Source organism: Trematomus bernacchii, unplaced genomic scaffold (assembly GCF_902827165.1).
Source record: "Trematomus bernacchii unplaced genomic scaffold, fTreBer1.1, whole genome shotgun sequence".
In the NCBI taxonomy this organism is placed as follows: domain Eukaryota; kingdom Metazoa; phylum Chordata; class Actinopteri; order Perciformes; family Nototheniidae; genus Trematomus; species Trematomus bernacchii.
Window position 1 is genome coordinate 365,213 of NW_022987631.1, and position 7,065 is coordinate 372,277.

At 39.0% G+C, this 7,065-nt stretch overlaps 1 long non-coding RNA gene across 1 annotated transcript; it reads right to left on the bottom strand.

The window, feature by feature from the left end:
* Nucleotides 1-3,335: 3,335 nt before the first annotated feature.
* Nucleotides 3,336-5,951, bottom strand: LOC117484607. The gene is made up of 3 exons (XR_004556162.1): nt 5,854-5,951; nt 3,631-3,680; nt 3,336-3,543 (listed from the first exon to the last, which is right to left on the bottom strand). It is a non-coding gene; the product is annotated as an uncharacterized LOC117484607 (long non-coding RNA).
* Between the last annotated feature and the right edge of the window lie 1,114 nt (nt 5,952-7,065).

The window sequence follows — 7,065 nt, forward strand, 5'->3', positions numbered from 1 at the left end:
CTCTTAAAAGCAACAAATAAAACAAAACAAAAAATACCATAACTAGTATTTTAAATTGATAAATTTCTCCTAAAAACGTAATAATCTCACATACATATTGTCTGATTTATATCCCATCCTTTTCCCCCTTTTTCTGAAATAGAACGCCGTTAACGGTGTTCCCATTTTCAGAAATATCGAGCCTTATACATCAGTTATTTAATATCAGCTATATATTTATTATTACTATTACTTATATATCAGGCATTAAATGTCAGCCTTCTTCCATGATTGACCTCGTCTACATTATCTGACTTATATTGATACGTGTCTGTTTGTATTTATTTAATATACTGGGCAATTTATTGATAACTTTTTGAATCTCCCTCTTTTCTTAACAACTTGAGGTATGGCTATTTTGAAATCTGACTTGGTTAAGAGATGATTTGTTTATTGGTGAAAGGAACACTCTTCCCCTCAATGGTGTGGGGGTGGATATTTAGGGAGAGTTCCTTACAATCTCCAGATCTTCCTCTCATTGTAGAGGCCATAAAACCTTTTAATGGGCTCTGTGGTCTGTTCAGATTTAGATTTTCTTCCTCTCCAGAGGTCACGCCTGTCTTTGACCCTGTATGCTGCTTTGAGTCAGCAGCACCTCAGGACAGAGAAAGGGAGATCTCTTCCCAAAAGTGTAAGTTCCCTTTTGAGCAACATAGCAACACATTAAACTCTCCCTGACTAGTTTGTAAAGCGTTCTTTAAGGCCTGAATTGAGTCTTCTGTTGTGTAACGGAAAATCCCATTCCCAAAAAGGGTCAGTTTAATAGCCCTTATCATATTATCGCTCTGTGCTTTCATGCTAGGACCTATTGTCTTTGCCAGAGCTGCTGCTACTCTTTCTACATGTATTAGCTCCATATTAGCAGGGTTCACTAACATGGTTGGTTGATCCAGTTTAAGATTTTCAATATCTTCCATTACTATTTCCAACATTCCTTATCCCTGAATATCAGGTCTAACAATGTGTTTTCCTTTAGGAGTATTAGATGGGATACTCACAAGTGGCATTTGTGAGCCCTTATCTCCGTAGGGTGGAGGTAGGGTCTCAGACATTATACCACCTTCTCGTTGCTCTCTGTCTCTCAAGTATTACACAGATTTGACTTTAAAAAAATCACACAGAGCTTCTCATACCTTATCATATCACATTCAGGCAAATTTTTATTGTGCGATGTTTATTTCAACAGATAGTCGTGACTTCCAGAAGTAGGCTTCTACAATCTCCTCACGGTGATTGCGACTTCAGGTCAAGAGTTAAAAACTCAGTCAACAAAATCTCTTTATCGTCACGTTTAATGAGCCTGATTATCCCCACAACAGTTTTGTGATGAGATACGGTCGTTCCAAATAATTAGTTGGAGGTCGCGTCTCTCTCCTCCTCTATCACCCACCATATAACAATTACAGACATTTTATACATTTAAAGCACCACGAAAGGTAACCGCATTAATCAATCTGATCATGACCTGCGGGAATGTAACCCTTCTTTTACAGCCTTACAGTCTTTAATGAAAGCACTGCGAGGTAACCGTATTCATCAATGTTATATTGACCTACGGGGAATTTAACCCTATTTTGACACCTAAGTAATCTTTAATAAAAGCGCTGCAAGGTAACCGCATTAATCAATCTTATCATGATCTGCGGGGAATTTAACCCTCTTTTTCTAGCCTTGCAGCCTTCGTATTTAGTGAGTGAAGGGCTGGGATCTACCCGCCACACTCAAACACTATTTTTGCTCTAGATCCAGGACTGAATACCCTTCTCTAAGCACTAATAATCTAATTTAACTAGAATATGTATTGTATTTCCCACCGTGACTAAGAACACTGAGAACGCTGCTGACAACTCTAAATCTTTTAGTATAATCAATCACAGATTTTTGATAATCAAAACAGGTGTCTGCTCACCTTTTGTATATGGCCATTGGTTTAGTTGTCACCAGTATCTCTGTGTCCTCCCCCTGGACTGGATTCTGTCCCCTGGCTGTCGGTGTCCCTTTCTAGAGATAAGCACTCACTCCGTCGGGAAAGTCACCACTTGTTGGAGTAGAATACCTCTGCTACGCGCCGTTCGTTGGATGAGGCTGGATCTCTATTAAATTAAGAAAGGAATTGAAAACACCGGAATCAAAGTTATAACAAATTATCTGAGTTTACTTCTAGTAGGAAACCAAACACATATACAAGTTATACAGAGTACTCCGGGTACCCCGGGCTTTTAGATTCGTGATGCGATGCGGCTAAAATGTATCGGGATCAAACCACCCATCGAACGAGAAGAGAGTGCCTTCTGTCAATGATGCGATGCGGACACAGTTTAACGGAGTCAACCACTCACCAAACCCAAAAAGCAATTTTACACACACAAACGTCAGTATTTCTATCTGTCTTTGGGGCGGAGATTTGTCGATTCTTCCTTCCCACTTTTCTCCCAAGCGAATCAGAGAACCCCTGGGGAGGAGCTGTTTAAACTGCTAACCTCCCCCAAGTGTCCTGATTGGCTGGATTCCCTTCTGGTCTGGTTCAATCAGAGTTCGGACCATAAAGTTCCATAAGGTCAAAAGTCAATGTTTATCTTTACCTTATCTTACTCTACATTCCTTTCCCAGGGGATATTTTCACCTAACCTTCCCTCCTTCCGACATTTAATCTCTTCCTCACCTATTTAATGATGTGTCTTTAACGACCTTAATGACCGCATCTGGCTTTTAGGGATGATAAGGATGTTGGTGTGTTGAAACACAGAATCTCTGGATCAGTGAGTTTAAAGTGAGAATAACATTCTTTTTCTAAGTGATTATCAAAACCCGTTCAAACAATACATGTTACTTCAATACAGTGTAGAATCATATCTTTTTCCTTCACAAGTCTGCAGACAGACGGCAGGCGAAAAGCTTTTAAAATGCGTGTTTTCTGAATGGAATCGGATCCATCAGGCTAAACTAACCTGTAGCTGCTCCGTCCACACTCACAACAGCGTCATACAGACATAAATAAAGCAGCGACTGTATTCTCCATGACACAGGCAGTCTGTGGTTTGTACTTGTTTAACTTTTGTCCAGTTTCTGAACAGATATGAGGAGCTGTGAGCTTTGAGTGCTAACAGCTAACGGTTGATGTGTTGGGACATGTTGCGCTCGGGTGCTGACCAATCACGAAGCGTCATTTCTTGACTGGCAGCAAAAAACAACCAATCACAGCAGTGCTTCTCTGGCTGGCTCTGTCCAATCACAAACAAGAAGTGTTCTCCCTAAAGGAATACCCTTTCCGTCCAATGTGAAATGCTGTGGTGTTTTCTGAAATGCTGTGGTTGGTGCAATCTTACAATGGGGTGGCTTTGAATCCCTGATGGTGGCAATGAGATGATCCCAATCAGTATTTGCTTCAGAGTCAGGTGGGCAGTCTTCATCGACGCTGGATCCATCGCTGCTAGACGCCGTTTCAGGAATGTAGTCTTTATCACTGACGGAACCTTCATTACTGGAAAGGCAGATGTCCTTCATCTTTAAAAAAAATAATAAAGGAACACCAAGTTTGTATTTTTTTCATTATCCAAAGAAATCAGATATTTATATAAACACATTACGTACCGGTGACTCGTTCTTGATGAAGCAGGTTTTGTGCCATGAGGTTGAACATACTAAAAACACAATTACAGAAGAAAAATGTACTGGTAACATTTCTTGAGCATTATTTTAACATTTAATCACTGTGCATTTCACTATATACAGGGATTCATCAGGTATGAAAAAGGTGACAAGGATCCGAGCCCCCCGACCCCACGGAATATCAGCTTTAAAATTAGGAATAACAGGATTTTAGCAGTTAGAACAACGAAAGCAGTTAATAATAACAGAAACGCCAAAGAGTCACATCTAATAGAAATGTATAAAAGCATTTATTTTAATTGTGTAGCAGTCAGTTTATAATTTTGGCAGCACTGTTGAGCATTTTGAAAAGTATTTTCATGCCTCTGTGCAAGGCTTAGTCTTTCTATCTGTATAGCCACTGGTGTAAAGTAACTAAGTTCATAAACTCAAGTACTATACTTGGGTACAATTTTGAGATACTTGTACTTTATTTAAGTATTTCAATGTTTTGCTACTTTGTTCTTCTTCTCCTCTACAGTTCAGAGGTACATGGTGTACTTTTTTGTTAAATCAGACTTTAGTTCCACCTGGAGTAAATCCACAAGCTACCCTGCAGTATACAAAGTCATTCAAACTAGCTGCACCTTTACCAGCTTTGAGAACACTTTCATGATCAATCATTATAAAACATATCATATATATTATTCTGAAATGGACCAATCTGCACAATGACTACTTTTACTGTCGCTACTTTCACTATATTTTGATGAGAATACTTTTCTACTTTCACTTGAGGAACATTTTGAATGCAGGACTTTTACTGAAACAGAGTATTCCTACACTCTGGTACTTCTACTTTTACTCAAGTACAAGATCTGAGTACTTCTACTTTTACTCAAGTACAAGATCTGAGTACTTCTACTTTTACTCAAGTACAAGATCTGAGTGCTTCTACTTTTACTCAAATACAAGATCTGAGTACTTCTACTTTTACTCAAGTACAAGATCTGAGTGCTTCTACTTTTAATCAAGTACAAGATCTGAGTACTTCTACTTTTACTCAAGTACAAGACCTGAGTACTTCTACCTTTACTCAAGTACAAGATCTGAGTACTTCTACTTTTACTCTAGTACAAGATCTGAGTACTTCTACTTTTACTCAAGTACAAGACCTGAGTACTTCTACCTTTACTCAAGTACAAGATCTGAGTACTTCTACTTTTACTCTAGTACAAGATCTGAGTACTTCTACTTTTACTCAAGTACAAGATCTGAGTACTTCTACTTTTACTCCAGTACAAGATCTGAGTACTTCTACTTTTACTCTAGTACAAGATCTGAGTACTTCTACTTTTACTCAAGTACAAGATCTGAGTACTTCTACTTTACTCCAGTACAAGATCTGAGTACTTCTACTTTTACTCTAGTACAAGATCTGAGTACTTCTACTTTTACTCAAGTACAAGATCCGAGTGCTTCTATTTTTACTCAAGTACAAGATCTGAGTACTTCTACTTTTACTCAAGTACAAGATATATACTTATACCACCTCCGTTTATAGGCTATGAAAAAAGCTATTTGAAAACGAAGGCTAAAGCTAACGTTAGCAGATAGTGACAATGTATGCTAGTTAGCTAGCTCAACAATTCCTTAAATAATATTGCGACAGAAAAACTTTTCAGTGCACATCACGCTCTGCCGCTCCGACAGGACCGTTCTAACAGCTGTTCACCAGCGGTCCAGTCTGTGCCACAGTGACTCTGGACCGCACAGTTAATATTAACGAACGCACCGTAGGTAATGTAGCTGCTGAAGCTAGACCCTCATCCCGGAGCAGCAGAGCCTTATTATACATCCATGAGCAGAGCTGACAGGCAGGAAGACTTGTGCTCGCGCTGCATTAGAATATATAAAAAAAGAACACCATGCGTGTCATGATGGCACATAACAGCTCACGGCCGCAGATTACTCCGGGTCCCAGACCCCCCCCCCATACCCCAAAAATATTTTTATTGCAGATCTACATGAATCACACAAACGACCTATTTTGGATTCAAAACGGCGAATTTCGCCGAAAGGTGACAAGTTTGCATCCCTGATATAACAAAGAAGAAACTAAGTCATTTAGAATCTAAGTTAAGTATTTGAAATTAAGTTTGTTTTATCGAAATGTTTATCATCTCAGAGTAAAAAATAAAACGGTGTTGTTTGACAGGTACTTACATTTACACGTAAAACCAATCCATTTGAGGCTTGAGACAGGTCCTCTGCAATCATGACAATTATCCAAAGAGGAAATAACTGCACTGGTGAGTTCATGATGACACTGTGGATCAAAAATTGAACATAAACAAAATAAATATGTTATTTTAAGTGTGTTTGAGTGTGAAATGTGACCCAGATACTTTTAGGACATAATCCTTATGACAATGAAAAACAATAAGGTTGTCTGCTTCGACACCTTATTTTATAAAAAACACAAATTGTACTCTTCATTTTGAAAAACTCTTATTAGCATCTGACTAAGAGCAGTTGAAGTAGTATTGAAAGTATGTCCTGCCTAAATTGTGTATCTTAGGTCAAGGCGTCATCAACGCTAACAAGCTGACAGATATCCAACTTGTTTGCCATACAGTATATGTGACAAAGATTCGTCCCTTTACCAGTGTGTGAAAAAACAATGGTGATAGAGTATTATGAAGTACAACTTGCCATTTTGGTTCGTGGGGACAACGGAGGATCTCTCTCGGGCTCAGGGTTAGAAGCTACTTCCCGGGGAGCCTGAAATTGTAGCACAAACAAAAGACACTGTTGTCACCGTGGTAGTGGTTTGATCTGACGTGTGTGCTGCAAAGGTTTAACAGTTACAGGTGTGCACATGCTGGATGAAGGCAATGATCTAATGTCTAGTCATGTCAACAGGTTGTAAAATCCTCTGTCCTTACAAGGACTGCTGTCCCTACAAGACACCCTGTGACCAGACGGCCTTCATCTTTGTGTGTAGTATAACATTTAACCCGTTTCAATGTGACCCAAAGTATGGGGAAACGGAGCCCCCTTACCAAGACAATAGTGCTGGTAAAACAGCTTCTATCTATTCCAGTCAGCGACACGCAACAATGTATGGAAAAACAATACATAGAAACTTACCATCTTGTCCCCTGATGCGTTTGTAGTTGTATGAAGTTCGGTCCCAGCCTCTCGTGTCCCACCACTTACTTCCTGTAAATAAGTGAAAGATAGGCACGACTTAAAAACATTATCGACTCATTTCCATTCATCTATCAATGGGACACAAATCTGAACATTAACACGACTTTATCCAATTCATTAGCCAGCAATGAAAATAAAAAGACATTATTAGCCCCTAAATAACATGTTGGGGCCTAAAAGCAATTTATCACAGAGCAATAATTGATAAAAATCTACTAACAC